Below are 24050 nucleotides of genomic sequence, written 5' to 3'. Positions count from 1 at the left end.
GCGAACGCGAATCATATGAACATGATGAAAACTAGCTTCACAGAAATTCCCATGTGTCCTCGGGAGTGCTTTACCTCCTATAAGAGTTTGTCCAGGCTTGTCCCTTGCTACAAAAGGGATTGGGCCACTTTGCTGCACCTTTGTTACCATTGTTACTTTCTACTTGCTACTATCTGTTACCGACAATTTCAGTGCGTGCAGATTTTACCTTGCTGAAAACCACTTGTCAAATCCTTCTGCTCCTCGTTGGGTTCGACACTCTTACTTATCGAAAGGACTACGATAGATCCCCTACACTTGTGGGTCGTCAAGACTCTTTTCTGGCGTTGTTGTCAGGGAGTGAAGCGCCTTTGGTAAGTGGAATTTGGTAATGAAACATTTATATAGTGTCACTTGTTACTATGGAAACTAATCCTTTGAGGAGCTTGTTCGGGGTAACTTCACATCGAACAGAAGCACAAGGAGTTGCTCCTCAAGATGCTGCACCTACTGAAAATATTTGCAATAAATTTCCTTCGGGTATGCTTGAGAAACTGCTCGCTAATCCTTTTAGAGGAGATGGAACATCACATCCAGACTTGCATCTAATCTATGTAGATGGAGTTTATGGTTTATTTAAGCTTGCAGGTTTGCCCGAGGATGAGGTCAAGAAGAAGGTCTTTCCCTTATCTTTGAGGGATAAAGCATTGACATGGTATAGGCTATGTGACGATACTGGATCATGGAACTACAACCGATTGAAATTGGAATTTCATCAAAGGTTTTATCCTATGCATTTGGTACATCGTGATCGGAATTATATTTATAATTTTTGGCCTCGTGATAGAGAAAGCATCGCTCAAGCTTGGGGGAGGCTTAAATCAATGTTATATTCATGCGCCAACCATCAGCTCTCGAGACAAATTATCATTTAGAACTTTTATGCTCGACTTTCTCATGATAATCGCACCATGCTTGACACTTCTTGTACCGGTTGTTTTATGAAGAGATATATTGACTTCAAATGGAATTTATTGGAAATAATTAAACGCAACTATGAAGATTGGGAGTTTGAAGAAGGTAAGGATTCAGGTATGAATCTCAAGTTTGATTGTGTTAAATCCTTTGTTGAAACAAATACTTTTGGTGATTTTAGCGCTAAATATGGACTGGACTCTGAGATAGTAGCTTCATTGTGTGAATCATTTGCTGCTCATATTGATCTCCCTAAAGAGAAGTGGTTTAAATATCATCCTCCCTTAGAATTCGATGTAGTTAAACCCAATCCAGTTGAAGAGAAAGTCATTGCCTATAATGATCCTATTGTTCCCAGTGCTTACATTGAGAGACCACCTTTCCGTGTTAGAATAAAGGATCATTCCAAAGTTTCAACTGTGATAGGTACATGCTACATTAGAATACCTACACCCCCTGAGCAAATTAGAGTTGAACCTAGCATTGCTATTATCAAAGATCTCCTGTCCGACAATGTTGATGGCCATGTTATTCACTTCTGTGAAGAGGCTGCTAGAATTGCTAAACCTCATGCTAGAGACAAACATAGGCCTGTTGTTGGCACGCCTGTTGTTTCTATTAAGATAGGAGATCATTGTTATCATGGTTTATGTGATGTGGGTGCTAGTGTTAGGGCAATACCTCAATCTTTATATGATGAAATCAAAGACGAGATTGCACCTGTCGAGATGGAACCCATTGATCTCACTATTCAGCTTGCCAATAGAGATACTATCTGCCCTTTCGGAATTGTCAGAGATGTTGAAGTCTTGTGTGGTAAAACTAAGTATCCTGCTGATTTTCTCGTTCTTTCTACCACACAAGATAGCTTTTGTCCCATCATATTTGGCACACCTTTCCTCAATACTGTCAATGCTCATATTGACTGTGAGAAGCAAACTGTCACTGTTGGCTTTGAAGGTGTGTCACATGAGTTCAATTTCTCCAAGTTTGGTAGACAACCTCATAAAAAGAGTTGTCTAGTAAGGATGAAATTATTGCTCTAGCTTCTATTTAGGTGCCTCCTACTGATCCTTTAGAGCAATACTTGCTTGAGCATGAAAATGATATGCATATGGATGAAAGAAATGAGATAGATAGAGTTCTCTTTGAGCAACATCCTATCCTTAAGAATAATATGCCTGTTGAACTGCTTGGAGATCCACCCCCACCAAAGGGTGATCCTGTGTTCGAGCTTAAATAGTTGCCTGATACTCTTAAGTATGCTTATCTTGATGAAAAAGAGATATATCCTGTTATAATTAGTGCTAGCCTCTCAGAGCATGAAGAAAAGAAATTATTGAGAACTCTGAGGAAGCACTATGCTGCTATTGGATATACTTTTGATGATCTTAAGGGCATTAGTCTCACTCTATGCCAGCACAAGATTACAACCGATCCTGATTCCAAACCAGTTGCCGATCATCAATGGAGATTAAATGCTAAGATGAAAGAGGTAGTAAGAAACGAAATACTAAAGCTCCTGGAAGCAGGTATTATCTATCTTGTTGCTCATAGTGATTGGGTGAGTCCGGTGCATTGAGTCCCTAAGAAGAGAGGTATTACCGTTGTCCTTAATGATAAAGATGAATTGATCCCTCAGAGGATTATTACTGGCTATAGGATGGTGATTGATTTTAGGAAATTGAATATAGCCACTAGGAAAGATCACTACCCTTTGCCTTTTATCGACCAAATGCTAGAAAGACTGTCTAAACACACACACTTCTGATTTCTAGATGGTTATTCTGGTTTCTCCCAAATACCAGTTGCACAATCTGATCAGGAGAAAACCACTTTCACCTTCCCTTTCGGTACCTTTGCTTATAGACGTATGCCTTTTGGCTTATGAAATGCACCTGCTACCTTTCAAAGATGTATCATGGCTATATTCTTTGACTTTTGTGAAAAGATTCTTGAGGTTTTCATGGATGACTTATCCGTTTACGGGTCTTCTTTTGATGATTGCCTCAACAACCTTGACCGAGTCTTGCAGAGATGTAAAGATACCAACCTTGTCTTGAATTGGGAGAAGTGCCACCTCATGGTTAATGAAGGCATCATCTTAGGACATAAAATTTCTGAAAGAGGTATTGAAGTCGATAAGGCTAAGGTTGATGCGATTGATAAAATGCCATGCCCCACAGATATCAAAGGTATAAGAAGTTTCCTTGGTCATGCTGGTTTCTATAGAAGGTTCATTAAAGACTTCTCTAAGATTTCTAGGCCTCTTAGCAATCTCTTGCAAAAGGATATTCCTTTTGTTTTTGACGATGATTGTGAGGAAGCCTTCGAAATACTTAAGAAGGCTTTGATAACTGCGCCTATTGTTCAACCACCTGATTGGAACTTACCTTTTGAAATCATGCGTGATGCTAGTGATTATGTTGTTGGTGCTTTTCTAGGAGAAAGAGTTGATAAGAAGTTGAATGTCATTCACTATGCTAGTAAAACTCTAGACAGTGCCCAAAGAAAATATGCTACTATAGAAAAGGAATTTTTAGCAGTCGTGTTTGCATGTGAAAAGTCACTATTCACACTAATCACGCTGCTATGAAGTACCTCATGGAGAAGAAAGATGTAAACCTAGACTTATCAGATGGGTTCTCTTGCTACAAGAATTTGATTTGCATGTTGTTGATAGGAAGGGTGCTGAGAACCCCGTAGCAGATAACTTGTCTAGGTTGGAGAATGTTCTTGATGACCCACAACCTATTGATGATAGCTTTCCTGATGAGCAATTGAATGTCATCAATGCTTCACGTAGTACACCGTGGTATGCTGATTATGCAAATTATATCGTTGCCAAATATATACCACCTAGTTTCACATACCAGCAAAAGAAGAAATTCTTCTTTGATTTGAGACATTACTTTTGGGATGATCCTCACCTTTATAAGGAAGGAGTAGATGGTGTTATTAGACGTTGTGTACCTGAACATGAACAGGGACAGATCCAACAGAAGTGTCACTCTGAGGCTTACGGAGGACACCATGCGGGAGATAGAACTGCACACAAGGTATTGCAATCAGGTTTCTATTGGCTCACTCTCTTCAAGGATGCCCGTAAGTTTGTCTTGTCTTGTGACGAATATCAAAGAATAGGTAATATCAGTAAACGTTAGGAAATGCCTATGAATTATTCACTTGTCATTGAACCATCTGATGTTTGGGGTTTTGATTATATGGGACCTTTTCCAAAATCCAATAGGTATACTCATATCCTAGTTGTTGTTGATTACATTACTAAGTGGGTAGAAGCTATCCCAACTAGTAGTGCTGATCACAACACCTCTATCAGGATGCTTAAAGAAGTTATTTTCCCTAGATTTGGAGTCCCTAGGTATCTAAGGACTGATGGTGGTTCACATTTCATTCATGGTGCTTTCCATAAAACACGTGCTAAGTATGATGTCAACCATAGAGTAGCATCTCCCTATCATCCTTAGTCCAGTGGTCAAGTAGAGCTAAGTAATAGAGAGGTTAAACTAATTCTACAAAAGACTGTTAATAGGTCTAGAAAGAATTGGTCTAAGAAGCTTGATGATGCACTGTGGACTTATAGAACTGCCTATAAGAATCCCATGGGCATGTCTCCGTACAAAATGGTTTACGGAAAAGCATGTCATTTACGTCTTGAGCTAGAGCATAAGGCTTATTGGGCAATCAAAGAGCTCAACTTTGATTTCAAACTTCCTCGTGAGAAGAGGTTATTTGATATTAGCTCACTTGATGAATGGAGAGCTCAGGCATATGAAAATGCCAAGTTGTTTAAAGAAAAGGTTAAGAGGTGGCATGATAAAAGGATACAAAAACGTGAGTTCAATATAGGTGATTATGTCTTGCTATATAATTCTCGTTTAAGATTTTTTGCAGGCAAGCTTCTCTCCAAGTGGGAAGGTCCTTACATTGTAGAGGAAGTATATCGTTCCGGTGCCATCAAGATCAACAACATGGAAGGTAAATTTCCGAGAGTGGTAAATGGGCAAAGAATCGAGCATTATATCTCAGGTACTCCCATAAATGTTGAAAGCAATATTGTCAATACCATAACTCCGGAGGAGTACATAAGGGATATTTATCAGCTTGTTTCAGACTCCGAAAACGAAGAGGTATGTGATTCGGTAATTAAACCGACTCCAAAACTTTTCCAGTAGGAAATTTTCTCCGTTTTGGAATTTTTAGAAAATTAGAAAAATTTAAAGTAGTCCGGAAAGCGCACGAGGAGGCGACAAGCCTGCCAGGCGCGGGCCACCCCCCTAGCCGCGCCTGGGGGCTTGTGATCACCTCGTGTGCCTCCCGGACTCCATTTTCTTGCGGAGTATTCCTTCTGGTCGGAAAAAAATCATTATATATTCTCCCGAAAGGTCTGACCCTCGTATCACGCAATTATACTATGTTTTCGTTTCAAGCTTGTTTCTGCTGCAGATCTAGATTGCTATGACATCCCGAAAAGCTTCAAAGGACAAGATCTTCGAGAAGGTCATCAATCCCTACCTCGCGGGAGTGCTGCAACACCCTCAATCTATCGAGATGCGTGAGGGGGTGCTGCACATCCGTGATGTTGAGGGGCCCAAGAAGACCGGAAGCATGGAGGCATGGCTCGAGGCAATGGAGGAGCAAGTCTTCATGTGCCAAGGGGTGGTGGAGCGTGGAATCAACGCCAACCACATGATGATCACGGAGTTCACCAACAAGCACAAGATCGATGCCAACGACATCGGGAAGCACCTCTCCAGGCTCTATGACAGAATTGATCACCTCCAAGCCCAGATCTATGACATGCAGAACCAAAACTGTGAGTATGAGTATAGATTTAAATCAATACAGTTGGCTGCAGATTTGAGGATTCCGGAGACTCGGTCATCTTTCCATGATGGAGCACCTATGCCTTGGAAGATGGAGGATCAAACCTAGGTTGCAACAACTCCACCACCATCACCTCCAAAGGAAGACAACTAAGCACGGGTATGGGCAACCACCTTGGCTGGTGCCAAGCTTGGGGGAGTTGCCTCGGTATCGTATCACCATCACATCTTTTGCCTTTACCTTTTATTAGTTCAATCCTTTTTGGTTTTATCTTTCTCTAGTAGATTAAAGTCCTTAGTGTTTTAGGCTTGAGTTTTGCTTTGTGTCACCCCAGATGTATTCGAGTTTGTGAGTCATTTAATAAAAAGTGTTTTAGTTAAGGGCCTTGCTTCATGCCATGATCAAAAGAATGATAAAAGAACAAAAGCATGAAAGATCATGTAATGATCTTATGGGAAGTGATGGCTTCACATATAAAAATAATGTTTATTGAAACTTGTTGTGGGTGGACAAACATAGACCTGGGTCATTGTTCCAATTAATAGGAAGTGATAAAGAAAGAGAGGTTCACATATAAATATATCATCTTGGGGCACCATCTATGATTTTGAACACTCATTAAACTATTACATGCTTAAAAGTAGATGTTGGACAAGGAAGACAACATAATGAATTATGTTCGCTTGGTTCCAACAATGATTATATGACTAGAGATCCCCTAGCATGTGACGATTTCTTCCACCTCATATCAGCCAAAACTTCCGCACTAAGTAGAGATACTACTTGTGCATCCATAAACCTTCAACCCAGTTTTGCCTTGAGAGTACACCATACCTACCTATGGATTGAATAAGATCCCTCAAGTAAGTTGTCATCGGTGCCAGCAATAAAAATTGCTCCCTAAATATGTATGATCTATTAGTGTGTGGTAAATAAGCTTTGTACGAAGCTGTGATGAGGAAGACATAAAAGCGACAGACTGCATAATAAAGTTCTTTATCACAGGAGGCAATATAAAGTGACGTTCCTTCACACTAATAGGACACACATCCAAACCCAAAAGTGCATGACAACCTCTGCTTCCTTCTGCGATGGGCCTATCTTGTACCTTTACTTTTTGTCCTTAAAGGTGTCATGGTGATCTACACCAATTCCTTGTTTCGCCTTTATCTTGGCTAACGTCATATGCTAGGGAAAGATCTATATTCATATGTCAACTTGGAAGTAAGTATTCATTGTTGTTGACATTGCCCGTGAGGTAAGTAGTTGGGAGGCCAAACTATAAGCCCCTATCTTTCTCTGTGTCCGACTGAAACTTTGATCTCATGAGTACCACGTGAGTTGTAGCAATTGTAGAAGACGAAAGGATGATTGAGTATGTGCTATCCCACAGACAACAGTGCGAGAAATTGACACGTTGACAGATGCTGGGCTTGCGTTGGTATTTCCCTTTAAGAGGAAAGGGTGATGCAGCACAGGAGCAGTAAGTATTTCCCTCAGTTTGAGAACCAAGGTATCGATCCAGAAGGAGGGTCTCGTCAAGTCCAGAGTACCTGTGCAAACACAAACAAGCTTGCACCCAATGCTTTAAACGGGTTGTCAATCCCTTCAATATTGTTTGTAAAGTGAGCTCTGAAGGCGGAAAGTGCAACGAAGTAAAAAGTGTAAGGCTGAAAATATGGTGTGGAGTAGACCCTGGGGGCCATAATATTCACTAGAGGCTTCTATCAAAATAGCAAGTATCACGGTGGGTGAACAAATTACTATCGAGCAATTGATAGAACCGCGCAAAGTCATGACGATTTCTAAGGCAATGATCATACATATAGGCATCACGTCCGAGACAAGTAGACCGATACTTTGTGCATCTACTACTATTACTCCACACATCGACCACTATCCAACATGCATCTAGTGTATTGAGTTCATGACGAACAGAGTAACGCTTTAAGCAAGATGATATGATGTAGAGGGATAATCTCAAACAAATGATGAAAACCCCATCTTTTTACCCTTGATGGCAATAACACGATGCGTGCCACGCTACCCCTTCTGTCAGTGGGTGAGGTCACCACACCATATGAACACAAAACCAAGCACCTCTCCCGTGGCAAGAATCATAGATCTAGTTGGCCAAACAAAACCCACAACTCGAAGAGAATTACAAGGATATGAAATCATGCATAAGAGAGATCAGAAGAAACTCAAATAAGATTCATAGATAATCTGATCATAAATCCACAATTAGCCGGATCTCGACAAACACACCGCAAAAGAAGATTACATCGGATAGATCTCCATGAAGATCATGGAGAACTTTGTATTGTAGATCCGAGAGAGAGAAGAAGCCATCTAGTTACTAACTATGGACCCGTAGGTCTATGGTGAAATACTCACGCATCATCGGAGAGGTCATGGTGTTGATGAAGAAGCCCTCCGTGTCCGAATCCCCCTCCGACGGGGCACCAGAACATGCCCTAGATGGGATATTGCGGGGACAGAAGCTTGCGGCGGCGGAAAAGTACTTTCGATGATCTCCTGATTTTTTTGGATTTTTAGGGAATTTGTAGGCGCAACCCCTAGGTCAGGGGACGCTCAGGGGGCCCACAAGCCTGGATGGCGCGGCCTCCCCCCTGGCCGCGGGGTGGGGGCATGTGGGGCCCCTGGGGCTCCCCTGCCTTGGCTCCCAAGCTCCGTGATCTTCTCCGTTCCAGAAAAAATCTTTTCGGGTATTTTCTTGCGTTTGGACTCCGTTTCAAAATCTCCTCTGAAAGGGGTCAAAAACATGGAAAAAAGGGGAACTGGCACTTGGCACTGAGTTAATAAGTTAGTCCCAAAAAATATATAAAAGGCATGCAAAACATCCAAAGTTTGACAAGATAATAGCATGAAACCATCAAAAATTATAGATACGTTGGAGACGTATCATGCATCCCCAAGTTTAACTCTTGCTCGTCCTCGAGTAGGGAAGTTACAAAGAATGACTTTTTAATGTGGAATGCTACCTATCATAGTTGTCCTTTGCAACTTCTTTCAGGTGACATGAATGTTCAGATCCATACGATTCAAAACAATAGTTTGCTATTGACTTGAAAACAGTAATACTTCAAGCAAACTAGCAAAGTAATCATGAACTTTCAAAATAACAAGGCCAAAGAAAGTTATCCCTACAAAATCATATAGTGTGACTATGCTCCATCATCCTCACACAACTAATGTAAATCATGCACAACCCCGGAATTGGCCAAGTAATTGTTTTCGCACTCTTACTATCTCAAACTTTTTATAACTATCACGCAATACATGAGCGCGAGCCATGGATATAGCACTATAGGTGGAATAGAGTGTGGTGGTGGTTGTGAGACAAAAAAGAGGAGATGGTCACACTGACTCGGCGTATCAATAGGCTATGGAGATGCCCATTAATAGATATCAATGTGAATGATTAGGGATTGCCATACAAAAAAGGATGCACTAGAGCTATAAGTATGTGAAAGCTCTAAAGGAAAACTAGTGGGTGTGCATCCAACTTGCTTGCTCACGAAGACCTAGGGAAATTTTGAGGAAGCCCATCATTGGAATATACAAGCCAAGTTATAGAATGAAGATTCCCACTAGCATATGGTAGTGACAAAGCAAGAAGCTCTCAATCATTAAGAACATGGTGGTATTATGAAGCACAAGTGTGGAAAAAGATAGTAGCATTGTCCCTTCTCTCTTTTTCTCTCTTTTTTCATTTGGGCTCTTAGCCCTCTTTTTTCTTTTCTTTTCTCTTTTTTTTTGTTTTTGTGCTCTTTTACCTCTTTTTTTATTTCCTCACATGGGACAATGCTCAAATAATGATGATCATCACACTTTTATTTACTCACAGCTCAAAGATCACAATGATGATGACTCCATAGGAAATGCCTCCGGCAGTGTACTAGGATGTGCAACGATCTAGCATGGCGTATGATGTTGAAACCTCTCGCTAGCTATCTTACGATGATGCAATGGCAATATGAGAGTGACGATACAAGTCATGAGACGAAACGGTGGGAGTTGCATGGCAATATATCTCGGAATGGCTATGAAAATGCCATAGTAGGTAGATATGGTGGCTCTTTTGAGGAAGGAATTTGGTGGGTTTTTGCACCGGCGAGAATTGCGCGGCACTAGAGAGGCTAGCAATGGTGGAAGGTGAAAGTGCATCTATACCATGGGCTCACATTAGTCATGAAGAACTCACATTCTTATTGCGAAAGTTTTTATTAGTAATCAAAACAAAGTCCTAAACGCATATTCCGAGGGGAAGGGTTGGTAGGTGTAAACCATCGCGCGATCCCGACCTCAACATAAAGGATGACAATCAATAGATCAATTATGTTCCATCTTTCTAACATAGTGGTTCACCATACGTGCATGCTAAGGGAATCACTAACTTCAACACAAGTATTTCTAGATTCACAACACCCTACTAACATAACTCTCAATATTACCGAATCCACGTCTCAAAACTAATTGAGAGGAATCGAAACTTCTCTGTCTACTCAATGCACATGAAGATGGAGGTTTTTGCATCCTCTTTGGGTACCTAGAAAATTTGGGACTACTTTCATAGCATAAGCGAACTACCAAATCACGCACCTCCGTGCTCTAAAGATATAAGTGAAGCACTAGAGCAGAAGTATCTAGCTCAAAAGATATAAGTGAAGCACTATGAGCATTCTAGCAAAATTAAGATGAGTGCATGTCTCTCTCTCAATAAGGTGTGCAGCAAGGATGATTGTGACACAACAAAAAGAAAATACTTCTATGATACAAGACGCTCCAAGCAAAACACATATCATGTGGTGAATAAAAATATAGCTCCAAGTAATGTTACCGATGGATTGAAGACGAAAGAGGGGATGCCTTCCCGGGGCATCCCCAAGCTTAGGATTTTTGGTGTCCTTGAATTTGTCTTGGGGTGCCTTGGTCATCCCCAAGTTCGAGCTCTTTCCACTCCTTATATCTTTGTCCATGAGAACATCACCCAAAACTTGAAATCTTCACAACACAAAACTTAAACAGAAACTTGTGATAACATTAGTACAAGAAAATAAACTACCACTTCTTTTGGTATTGTGGAAAACTTGAATTCCATCTATATTGATGATGGGCTACTGTATTCTCACTTTTCCATGGCTAGTACCCCCGATACTAACCATAGTTTCATCAAAACAAGCAACCAACTCAACAAAAATAGAATCTGTCAAAAACAGACCATTCTGTAGCAATCTGTATACTTCGTATACTTCTGGTACCTCAAAAAATCTGAAAACTTACGAAGGCCTGGGAAAAAAGCATATAAATCAGCAGCAAAAAGAATAAACTCAAAAGCTCTTTCTGAATAAAAATTAAAAATCATCTCGTGAGCGAAAAGTTTCTGTCTTTTTCCAGCAGGATCAAACAACCATTACCAAGACTAGTCATAAAGGCTTTTCTTAGCTCAAACACAAAAATAAACACAAAAAACATAATCACAACAGACTTATGAAAGTGTGGACGCAACAAAACAGAAAGAAAAAGATAAATTCATTGGGTTGCCTCCCAACAAGCGCTATTGTTTAACGCCCTTAGCGAGGCATAGAAGCGATAGAATCATGTATCGTCGTCTTTGGTGCTCAAACCATTAGTGGCCCTCATCATGGATTCATAAGGCAATCTTATTTTCTTTCTAGGAAAGTGTTCCATGCCCTTCCATAAATGAAATCGAAATCTAATATTCCCTTCCTTCATATCGATGATAGCACCGATAGTCCTTAGGAAATGTGTACCAAGAATAATGGGGCATGTAGAATTGCAATCAATGTCAAGCACAATGAAATACACTGGTACATAATTCCTATTTGCAATAATAAGAACATCATTGATCCTTCCCATGGGTTTCTTGACAATAGAATCAGCAAGATGCAAATTAAGAGAACACTTCTCAATCTCATTAAAACCCAGAACATCACATAAAGACTTTGGAATTGCAGAAACACTAGCACCCAAATCACACAAAGCATTGCACTCATAGTTTTTCATTTTGATTTTGATGGTAGGTTCCCACTCATCATGAAGCTTTCTAGGGATAGATACTTCCAATTCAAGTTTCTCTTCAAGATATTTTATAATAGCTTCGACGATATGATCGGTAAAGGCTTTGTCTTGGCTATAAGCGTGTGGAGAGTTCAACATGGATTGCATCAAAGAAATGCATTAAATCAAGGAGCAACTATCATAATTGAATTCCTTGAAATCCCTGGTAGTAATTTCATTACTACTCAAAGTTTTAACGTCTTCTACTCCACTTTTAATGCTTTTAGCATCAAGATAGATGGACTCCGAATCATTGGGGCACTTTTCAACCAAAGTGGATTCATATCCAGCCCCATAATCATTAGGTTTGACACAAGAAAACAAAGATTCAATGGGAGTCACACCAAGCACTTTAAGATGGTCGTGATTCTCATCACGAGAACACGCCTTTTTAAGCCATTCATGTCTACAACGAATTTGGGCGGTTCTTTCTTGGCTCTCAATCATGGAAACACGCATAGCTTTCAAAGTTTCATCCATGTTGATTTTGGGAGGAGCACATCTAACTTTCAAAGCATCAACATCATAAGAAATTATATCCACGCTCTTAGCCAATTCGATAATTTTGAGTAGTTTTTCCTCTATAGACGCATTGAAAATCTTTAGAGAGTTGATGAACTCTTTAATATTGCTCTCTAGATCAGTGGGTAATCTATTGTAATTTCCATGAGTATTGTTGTAGGAGTTGCCAAAGTTATTAGAGGAGTTACTAGGAAAAGGCCTAGGAACATAGTTTCCTCTAAAGGCATTGTTGTTGCCAAAGTTATTCCTACCAACAAAATTAACGTCCAAGCTAGCGTTGCTACTCTCAATCAAATAAGACAAAGGCATATCATTAGGATCCAAAGGAGCACTTCTACTCGCAACCAAATTCATTAACTCGTCCATCTTAGCACTCAACGAGTTAATTTCTTCTATAGCATGTACCTTCTTACTAGTAGGTGACCTTTCAGTGTGCCATTGAGAATAGTTTGTCATGATGTTGTCTAAGAGCTTTGTGGCTTCCCCTAACATGATTTCCATGAACGTTCCACCTGAGGCGGAGTCCAAGTTATTTCTAGAAGCGAAATTCAAGCCAGCGTAAAAGATTTGCATAATCATCCAAAGGCTCAAGCCATGAGCGGGACAATTTCTAATCATTAATTTCATTCTCTCCCAAGCTTGTGCAACATGTTTATGATCAAGTTGCTTGAAATTCATGATATAATTATGGGAGAGATGATCTTAGCCGGTGGAAAATACTTGGATATATAAGCATCTTTGCACTTATCCCAAGAATCGATACTATTTTTGGGCAAAGAAGAAAACCAAGTTTTTGCACAATCTCGCAACGAGAAAGGGAAAAAGCTTCAATTTAATCACGTCATTATCCACATCTTTTTTCTTTTGCATATCGCAAAGCTCAATGAAGGTATTGAGATGGGATGCAACATTTTCACTAGGAAGGCCAGAGAATTGCTCTTTCATAACAAGATTCAAGAAAGCGGCATTGATTTCGTATGAGTCCGCACTAGTGGCGGGAGCAATCGGAGTACTAATAAAATCATTATTATTAGTATTCGAGAAGTCACAAAGTTTGGTGTTTTCATTCATGGTGACTTCTGCAAGCAAGCAAGCACACAAGCAAACAAAGAGCAGGCGAGAAAAAGGGCGAACGAAAAGGCGAACGAAAAAGGAAAATTGATGAAGTGGAGGAGAGGAAAATGGGAGGCAACTGGCAAACAAAGTAAATGCAAGAGATGAGTTTGCGATACCTACTTGGATGAGTTCTTGACTTGATCTTCCTCCCCGGCAACGTTGCCAGAAATTCTTCTGCTATCCCACAGACAACAGCGCCAGAAATCGACACGTTGACACAGGTTGGGCTTGCGTTGCTTTTTCCCTTGAAGAGGAAAGGGTGATGCAACACAGGAGCAGTAAGTATTTCCCTCAATATGATAACCAAGGTATCGATCCAAAAGTAGGGTCTCGTCAAGTCCAGAGTACCTGCGCAAACACAAACAAGCTTGCACCCAACGCTTCAAAGGGGTTGTCAATCCCTTCAAGATTGTTTGCAAAGTGAGATCTGAAGGCGGAAAGTGCAACGAAGTAAATGTGTAAGGCTGAAAATATGGTGTGGAGTAGAACCTGGGGGCCATAATGTTCACTAGAGGCTTCTCTCAAAATAGCAAGTATCACGGTGGGTGAACAAATTACTGTCGAGCAATTGATAGAACCGCGCAAAGTCATGACGATATCTAAGGAAATGATCATACATATAGGCATCACGTCCGAGACAAGTAGACCGATACTTTCTGCATCTACTACTATTACTCCATACATCGACCGCTATCCAACATGCATCTAGTGTATTGAGTTCATGACGAACAGAGTAACGCTTTAAGCAAGATGATATGATGTAGAGGGATAATCTCAAACCAATGATGAAAACCCCATCTTTTTACCCTTGATGGCAACAACAGGATGCGTGCCTTGCTCCCCCTTCTGGCACTGGGTGAGGTCACCGCACGGAATGAACCCAAAACCAAGCACTTCTCCCATTGCAAGAATCATATATCTAGTTGGCCAAAGAAAACCCACAAGTCGAAGAGAATTACAAGGATATGAAATCATGCATAAGAGAGATCAGAAGAAACTCAAATAAGATTCATAGATAATCTGATCATAAATCCACAATACATCGGATCTCGACAAACACACCACAAAAGAAGATTACATCGGATAGATCTCCATGAAGATCATGGAGAACTTTGTATTGAAGATCCAAGAGAGAGAAGAAGCCATCTAGTTACTAACTATGGACCCGTAGGCCTATGGTGAACTACTCACCCATCATCAGAGAGGTCATGGTGTTGATGAAGAAGCCCTCCGTGTCGGAATCCCCCTCCGGCAGGGCACCAGAACGTGCCCCAGATGGGATCTTGAGGAGACAGAAGCTTGCAGCGGCAGAAAAGTACTTTCGATGATCTCCTGATTTTTTTGGGATTTTTAGGGAATTTATAGGCGCAACCCCTAGGTCAGGGGACGCTTAGGGGGCCCACAAGCCTGGATGGGGCGGCCTTCACCCCTAGCCGCGGGGTGGGGGCTTGTTGGGCCCCTGGGGCTCCCCTGCCTTGGCTCCCAAGCTCCCCGATCTTCTTCTGTTCCAGAAAAAATCTTTTCAGGGATTTTCTTCCGTTTGGACTGCGTTTCAAAATCTCCTCTGAAAGCGGTCAAAAACATGGAATAAACGGGAACTGGCACTTGGCACTGAGTTAGTAAGTTAGTCCCAAAAAATATATAAAAGACATGCAAAACATCTAAAGTTTGACAAGATAATGGCATGAAACCATAAAAAATTATAGATTCGTTGGAGACGTATCAGTATGTGGATTTGTTTTACAAGCTCTTATTTGACTCTTTTCGATGTTATGATAAATTGCAATTGCTTCAATGAATAAACGCTATCGGTTGTTAATTCCCATTAAGCTTCTTGATCCTTACTTTACTTTGTGAAGGAATTATCACTTTAGCATGAGAGATTATATGATGATATTGTTGTTCTGATTATGATCATGATGCCTGCATGTCCGTATCTTGTTTTGTCGACACCTCTATCTCTAAACATGTGGTCATATTTATTGATCTCGGCTTTCGCTTGAGGACAAGCGGGGTCTAAACTTGGGGGAGTTGATACGTCCATTTTGCATCATGCTTTCATGTTGATATTTATTGCTTCATGGGCTGTTATTACACTTCACGGTACAATACTTATGCCTTTTCTCTTTTATTTTGCAAGGTTTACATGAAGAGGGAGAATGCCGGCAGCTGGAATTCTGGCCTGAAAGAGGAGCAAGTTTGAGATACCTATTCCGCGCAACTCCAAAAGCCGTGAAAATCAACTAGGAATTATTTTGGAATTTATGAAAAATACTGGGCCGAAGAAGTACCAGAGGGGAGCCAGGAGGCACAAGCCTGCTAGGCGTGACCTACCCCCCTGGCCGCGTCTAGGGGGTTTGTGGGCTCCCTGCAGGCCCTCCGGCTCCCCTCTTTTTCTATAAGAAGGGTTTCGGTCCAGAAAAAACCAAGAGGAGGCTTTCGGGAGGAATCGCCACCGCCACGAGGCAGAACTTGAGCAGAACCAATCTAGAGCTCCGGCAGGGTCGTCCTACCGGGGAAACTTCCATCCTGGAGGGGGAAATCGTCGCCATCGTCATCACCAACACTCCTCTCATCGTAGGGGACTCATCACCATCAACATCTTCATCAGCACCATCTCATCTCCAAACCCTAGTTCATCTCTTGTAACCAATCTCCGTCTCGTGACTCCGATTGGTACTTGTAAGGTTGCTACTAGTGTTAATTACTCTTTGTAGTTCATGTTAGTTGGATTACTCGGTGGAAGATTATATGTTCAGATCCTTGATGCTATTCAATACCTCTCTAGTCATGAACATGATTATGCTTTGTGAGTAGTCACTTTTGTTCCTGAGGACATGGGATAAGTCATGCTATAAGTAGTCATGTGAATTTGGTATTCGTTTGATATTTTGATGCGTTGTATGTTGTTTTTCCTCTAGTGGTGTTATGTGAACGTCGACTACATAACACTTCACCATTATTTGGGCCTAGAGGAAGGTATTGGGAAGTAGTAAGTAGATGATGGGTTGCTAGAGTGACGGAAGCTTAAACCCTAGTTTATGCGTTGCTTCATAAGGGGCTGATTTGGATCCACTAGTTTAATGGTATGGTTAGACTTTGTCTTAATTCTTCTTTCGTAGTTGCGGATGCTTGCGAGAGGGGTTAATCATAAGTTGGATGTTTATCCAAGTAAGGGCAACACCCAACAACCGGTCCACCCACATATCAAACTATCAAAGTAGCGAACGCGAATCATATGAAGATGATGAAAACTAGCTTGACAGAAATTCCCATGTGTCCTTGGGAGCGCTTTACCTCCTATAAGAGTTTATCCAGGCTTGTCCCTTGCTACAAGAGGGATTGGGACACTTTGCTGCACCTTTGTTACTATTGTTACTTGCTACTTGCTACGAATCATCTTACCCCACCACTATCTGTTACCGATAATTTCAGTGCTTGCAGAGATTACCTTGCTGAAAACCACTTGTCAGATCCTTCTGCTCCTCGTTGGGTTCGACACTCTTACTTATCGAAAGGACTAAGATAGATCCCCTACACTTGTCGGTCATCACAACCCCACGTGCGTGACTATAGAGGCTTCACAATATGCTATCGCCACAGTCGTGCCTCTACAAGCGAGATGTCACTCGTGACATTTGTAGGGTGAACAGATGGGTTACGCATCATAGACATAGAGGTAGTGAAGGAAAAACCATGCCTCTCGCCGGGTGCTTGTCCCGCAAGGCAGTGCATCTCCTGACAGCAAAACCGTGCCAGTGGCAGAAACACAACCGTGCTTCTCGAAGAAAAAAAGAGAGGCACTGCCGTGTCTCTAGAATTATCACAACATGCCTCTCGCGGAAGGAAAAACATGCACTATGATTTGGTAACTAATTGCTGCCTCAAAAATAATAATGATATATGCACTTATCTCATTGCAGGGTTGTTTTTGCCTTCACATCATGTACATTCTGTCATGAAGGCCCGTGCGTTTTCTTAATGACAAGGCGTGCTTTTTTTGGCCTTGCAGCCGTGATTCTATGTGTGAACGTGCCATCCAATTTTTCACATTACCCGGGCACGACTGTCCAAGGGTGGACAATTCAGCTGAAATGTTTGCAAGTGAGGATCACTAGGGTTTGGCCATGAAGGTGTGGCCGGAAACATTTGCAAAACTATAACTGAAAATGACATATTAACTCTTATACATTTAAGCTTGTTCATACTTGCTGTACCATAGAACTGAAATGAACTTGTTTACTCCATAAGCAAATGCATGATTACAAGGGAAACTACAACAACAAGCTAATCTGTGTTTTGAAAAAGCAAACAACCTACTTGATGTAATGTAAAGCAAATGTGATCAATAATCTAATATAACTAGAAAGCAATCCATCCAAATCTTCACCAGCCGTCATCTCCCCAGGTCCTGCCATGCTTCTTGGACTTCTCCAGCATTGCGCAGTGAAGTCCATCCTGAGTGACGGTGATGCGGCTCCATATCTCGTACGCGGCGTAAGCGTCCTTTGTTGCATAGTGGACACGCTTCATGGACAAGGGCATGCACGCCCAGCGCTTGTGATCTTCGTTTGTAAGCTTCTGCTTCATGCTCATGTAGTAGTCATCAATGAGCATGCTGGAGACGTCACCAAGAGAGTCCAAATACTTGGTGCTTCTGGGCACCCTCCATTGCTTCTGGATGTCGACAAAGTGCGTGATATGCAGGGCCACGCGGTTCAGCTTCTTGATATACTGATCGATGGAAAAGCCAACAAAAGTGTACCTTGAGTCAAGGAGTAAGTTGTCAAACACCGTGCACCTGTGTTCCACGGTGCTCAGTTGGAATAGCAGCACCGAATGGGTCTTGCCGATGGACAGCTGGATGAGGGCGGCCTTCTGCTTGTGCGCTGCCCCGTATTTGTACTCCACATCAACTCCGACGATCTTGTTGCATTGTATCTGGAGGTGCTATTCGTACCAATCGATGATGGCCTCCACCTGCCGCAAGTCGTTGGTGTGGATTACGTGCAGCTTGGTGGTGCCGTGAGCCTGAACCTCCTTGAGTTCTCTAATGAACCCCATAGCCTATAGAAGGGTTTTTGTGGAAAACGATCAGCAGGTACACTGGCGTTGCCAGTTGTATGTGGAGGAGGTTCCATGCCATGCAAGAAGGCCTAAATTTATGGCGTCGCATGGTGATAACCGATGAGTGCACGATCTCTCTTCGCATGCGTGCGTGCAGATCATTGGTTTGCGACGCAACCACTCGAATTCTAATGCACGATCTCTCTTAAGATGCGTTTGTGTAGATCGTGGGTTTGCGGCGCAACCACTCGAATTCTGATGGGATTTCTTTGATCCATGCGAATTTATTAATTGTAAACTTTCCATGGCAATTTTTCCGTCAACAAAAAAAATGTTACTAGCATAAAGTAGGGAGGGAGGAGGTGAGGGGTCAGACGCACGACTGTGTATGCAATAAATACACAGCTGAGCGTGTGGGTGTAAGGAAATACGAAGCACAGTTTAATTGAATAGGCACGGGTGTGTACGCAGCAGATCCACGGGTGAACGTACAACAGGCACGGCTGGTGCACTAACACCAAGCATCCCTTTATATGGGAAAAATATGAAATCATTGGATTTATGGAGGAACGTGCATGACGGAAAACAGGAACATGGAATTATTATTAGGCGGAAGCACGGATGTGCACAGGCGCCTCCACGGTTGGGCCACGGTTGTTTCATATATAAAACAGAATTGTACACATGATCTACCTCACAGAGCTCTGCTCCGACCTCGGATGCACCGCCACACCCCTGACAAATGGAATTGCAGATAGAGACGACCATGAAACTCGCTGGTCGTTATCCTCTACGAGATAACTCAGGAGAGAGTAGAATGTTTTTGTTTACTACACATAGCTGGAGAATACAAAATGTTGTTTCACTAAGATAAAAGGAGACTAAGTAGTTTGGTTTTGGCAGTTGCGAGCTTCTTCGTGGGTGAACATCACAATAACAATGTTGTTAACAAGGTTACAGTTTGAGCAAAAAAAGTACAAGCATTGTTTGAACACAATAACAATGTTGTTAGCCAGGTTACAGACCGAGCAAAAGATACAAGCAACGTTTCAGCACCCAGAGAGAAAAGGGGCAGCAACATCTAGCCCCAACGCTGTTTTCAGCACTTACAAGTGAATGGATCCGTTGAATCTAGGTGCTCGACACGTGCTTCTCTTAGATCCAGGGGTTGTGGTTGCAACTTGGCGACACCCTAAGGCAAGCATGTCTAGAAACCTTTTTGTCCCACTAAAGCACCTTTCATTGTTGTTTGTAAAATCGTTCCATGAAGTCTCCATGAGAAAGAAACTTAAGCCTGATAGTCTCCAACACTCTTGCGTTGAGGATAAAAAATGTTGCAAATTGAATGCTTTTCTCGCATTGTTTATAGCCTAAAAGCGTCACTGACTTCAAACGAACGTCATAATGGTGCTCACAAGAACAATCGTCCGTAAGGCTTTCATCGTCAGAGACTCCTCCCTAAATAGGAATAGAGATTTATTATGCTGAAGGTCTACAATGAAAAATTCTGTTGAAACAACAAGTCAATCATTAATTATAATAAACTCTGTTCTGATGAAAGCTTACTTTTTTTTAGACACAGATGTCGGTAATACATACACATTTGTACATGACTTACAAGTCTAAGACAAGACTTTTTACACGAATAGAGTAGTACACAATGCATGTTACGTTTTTTCACTGTGCGTGAGAATAATCACCTCGGTATACAAGTTTTCCAAGCTTCTGAAGCATTGCACCAAGGCAACGACTGTGCCCAAATTATAATCCATATTGATAAGCAACGTCTTGATAGATTGTACCGTTGTGGATGAGCACACTATCGGAAAACACTTCATGAAAAATAAAATATAATATTAATATAGAGTAAAGATTGGATTACATGGAACTTGCTTTCTTCGAATGAATCCAACTGAAAATATCATGCAAAAACAGTACCTGAATAACTATGCGGTCTCGTGCGATGCTGGTTTCATCAAAAATATCAGATATTTTTCCCAAAGACATCCAGTCTAGGTGTAGAGATGATATCTATCTGCAAATTACAGCTACGATGACCACAAATCAACCGCTGAGGTGAGCAGGCATCCTCTATAACTAGTTTGCCACGACAAGCACAGATGCCAATGGTTATAAGGTTAGGTGACTTTATTCTGATGCAATATCTCTGATATCTCCAAACAAGCATCGGGCATTCGAGTGCAGGGCAAATGCTACACTCGATTATGCTCTCTAATGAGACTTCAGATATATCGACATCCAGATCCGAGAGTCTCCTAACAAGTGGTTGTTTAAGCGAACGTACATAATTTTCTGGTAACTTGCAAAGAGGGAAGGTGATGGTGTGGAGAGAAGAGGATATCTGGGGGTTCAATGCCAGTGGCGATGGGAAAACCGAAGGTGATGATATTGGTACTATGTCACCTTGTACCAACAGTTGTGGTAACATGTAGTAATACTCAAGCACCTCGAGATTGTTTGATCTAGGGGATTCGAGCCAGGCATCGATGGTCGAGGGTCTGCACTAGAGGTACAACACCGGTATGCATAGGCTGTGAACTGCGCTCTCATGGTCGGAGAAGATGGCCTCTGGAATGTTCCAATCAAATTCAACGACAGTTTCTACATCAAAAGAAGTTGCAGTGTATGTTATGTGGTGGAGCTCCACCGGTGTGGACTTGTAACCGGAAATCAACTAAAAATCTACTTCATTGAAGGCGTTAAAAACTCCAGAGAAAGGGATCTCACGACTGTCCAGATTGACAGGAGCGGTGCGCCAAAGAGGGCGCCACCGGGTTGAGAGGATTTGAGTGCGGATGCCCTCCTTAGTGGAGAGATGGAAGATGATGTCACGCCCAAGATGCGACCCTATCCTCAATTTGGCACGAAGGCCTCGTCAGGGATAGAAGCGCATCTCGTTGTGTCGCAAGGATGGATATCGTTACAAGTACATGTACTGAAAAGAAGAGATATACATACAGAGTTGGCTTACACTCGCCACAAGCTACATCAGAGTCACATCAGTACATTACATAATCATCAAGAGTAAGAGCAGGGTCCGACTACGGACGAAAGCAAACGAGAAAAATAAGAACGACGTCCATCCTTGCTATCCCAGGCTGCCGGCCTGGAACCCATCCTAGATCGATGAAGAAGAAGAAGAAGAAGCAACTCCAAATGAACAATCAACGCGCTCACATCGAGTAACCTTTACCTGTACCTGCAACTGGTGTTGTAGTAATCTGTGAGCCACAGGGGACTCAGCAATCTCATTTCCAAAGGTATCAAGACTAGCAAAGCTTAATGGGTGAGGCATGGTTAAGTGGTGAGGTTGCAGCAGCGGCTAAGCATATATTTGGTGGCTAACTTACGAGTACCAGAAATAAGAGGGGGAAGATCTACGCATAATGGACGTGAACTACTGATGATCAAATGAATGATCCTGAACACCTACATACGTCAGACATAACCCCACCGTGTCCTCAATCGGAGAAAGAACTCACGAAAGAGACAGTCACGGTTACGCACACAGTTGGCATGTTTTAATTAAGTTAACTTCAAGTTATCTAGAACTAGTGTTAAACAAAGTTTCCACGTTGCCACATAACCACGGGCACGGCTTTCCGAAAGATTTAACCCTGCAGGGGTGCTCCAACTAGTCCATCACAAATTACCACAAGACGCATAGAAATCCTCAATCACGAGGCTCGCGATCTCGTCGGATTCCCCAGTGGAAAACCTCAACTCTGAGATTACCCAAAGCATGACCGGAATCCCGATGCACAAGATATTCCATCAAAGGTAAAACTAATCCAGCAAGGCCGCCCGACGTGTCGACGATCCCAATAGGAGTCGCGTACCTCGTTCTCAGGACACGGCGGATGAGCTAGACGTCAGGATCGCTAAACCTCCGGGTGACCAGAGGGGCGCCGAACATCGCTTAGGTGGGGCCAACACTCATGAGGAGCACTGGCCCGGGGGTTGATTAAATTATCCTCGGGGCCCGAGAAGTCCCTATGCAATTTTATTAGGTGATTAGGCAAATGTAGTACCAAGTTGGGCCTTGCCAGACCAGTCTTAATCTAAAACGAATTATCAAGGGGGTCCCCATAACAACCCCGATCGTGTTAGGAGCGCTCATTTATGGAACATAACACCGGTAGCCGAAAACTAAGGGGGCAAAGGCGGAACAAAACACCAGGCTAGAAAGGCCGAGCCTTCCACCTTTTACCAAGTATATAGGTCCATTAAATTAAATAGCATTTAATATGGTGATATAACAAGGAACCCATGTTATCACATGGAAGCAACTGCACCTGCAACTAGCAACGCTAACACAAGGTTAAGCAAGCAGTAACATAGCCAATCAGTGGTTTGCTAGGTTGAACAGGTTGAAGGTTTCATGGCATTGTTGAGAGGCTGATATTTAACATGTGGTAGGCAACAAGACATAATCGATAGAAACGGTAAACTAGCATGGCAATGATAGTAATGGTATCTGGGGAAATGGTCATCTTGCCTGAGATCCCGCTTGGAAGAAGAATGACTCCGTGAAGCAGACGAACCGACGTAGTCGAACGGGTCCTCACAATCCGGCACGCTGCGGAACTCTATCGAGACGAAGCAAACCGGAAACACAAATCAACACACGATATACACCACACAATGCAACAACACATATGATGCATGAGCAGCTGAAAACATGCAAGTCACGGCATGGCAAATCACACAATCAAACGCTACACATTAAGTGAAGTTCAATATGCAACGAATTGCATATTGATGAAACTCCACATACGGATTATTTAGTTCTATCTCGATTAGGTACACGGCAATATTAAATGTTATTAAACATGGCAAGAGGTGAAGCGTAATTAAACTACCTATCTAGGCATTTTAAATGAGGTCGGAAATGACATATAGCATCTCCGAGACGACCTCACATGTTAATTTACAATTCTGTCCAGATCTGAACTAACACATTTAATTAGTTGTTAAACAGCAAAACAAATAGGTTCACGTGATTCTACGCGTCATTTCAATCAATCTACACATAAAGAACATCTCTAACGGAGCTATGGTTCAAAAGATACAAGCATCGCAACATATGATGGCATGAATGCAATATGTGTGCAACGACGGTCACGAGCACTTCAACACATGCAACCAGCAATAGAAAATGAAACTACACGATATTCTAAGAAAGTTTCATGTAGGACACGATCAAATCGGAGCTACGGTTCAACAACTACGAGCAAAACAAGAAAACACTACAATCTACCAAAATCAGCCACATTGCATCTACTACGCCCCACAACTACGGGCTACACAACTCCGATAAACTCGAGCAAGGCATGACAAGAATGAGGGCAAGAAGCACTACTACAAACAACTAACAACAACTAGCATGGCATCATGGATCGCTAGGGAAATAAGAC

At 42.0% G+C, this 24050-nt stretch overlaps 1 pseudogene; it reads right to left on the bottom strand.

Moving 5' to 3' along the window:
• Positions 1 to 17931: 17931 nt before the first annotated feature.
• LOC123431425 lies at positions 17932 to 18609 on the bottom strand (annotated as a pseudogene).
• Between the last annotated feature and the right edge of the window lie 5441 nt (positions 18610 to 24050).

Source organism: Hordeum vulgare, chromosome 2H (assembly GCF_904849725.1).
Source record: "Hordeum vulgare subsp. vulgare chromosome 2H, MorexV3_pseudomolecules_assembly, whole genome shotgun sequence".
Lineage (NCBI taxonomy): Eukaryota > Viridiplantae > Streptophyta > Magnoliopsida > Poales > Poaceae > Hordeum > Hordeum vulgare.
The sequence above is the reverse complement of the archived record's forward strand: the minus strand, read 5'-3'. Positions and strand labels throughout refer to the sequence as shown.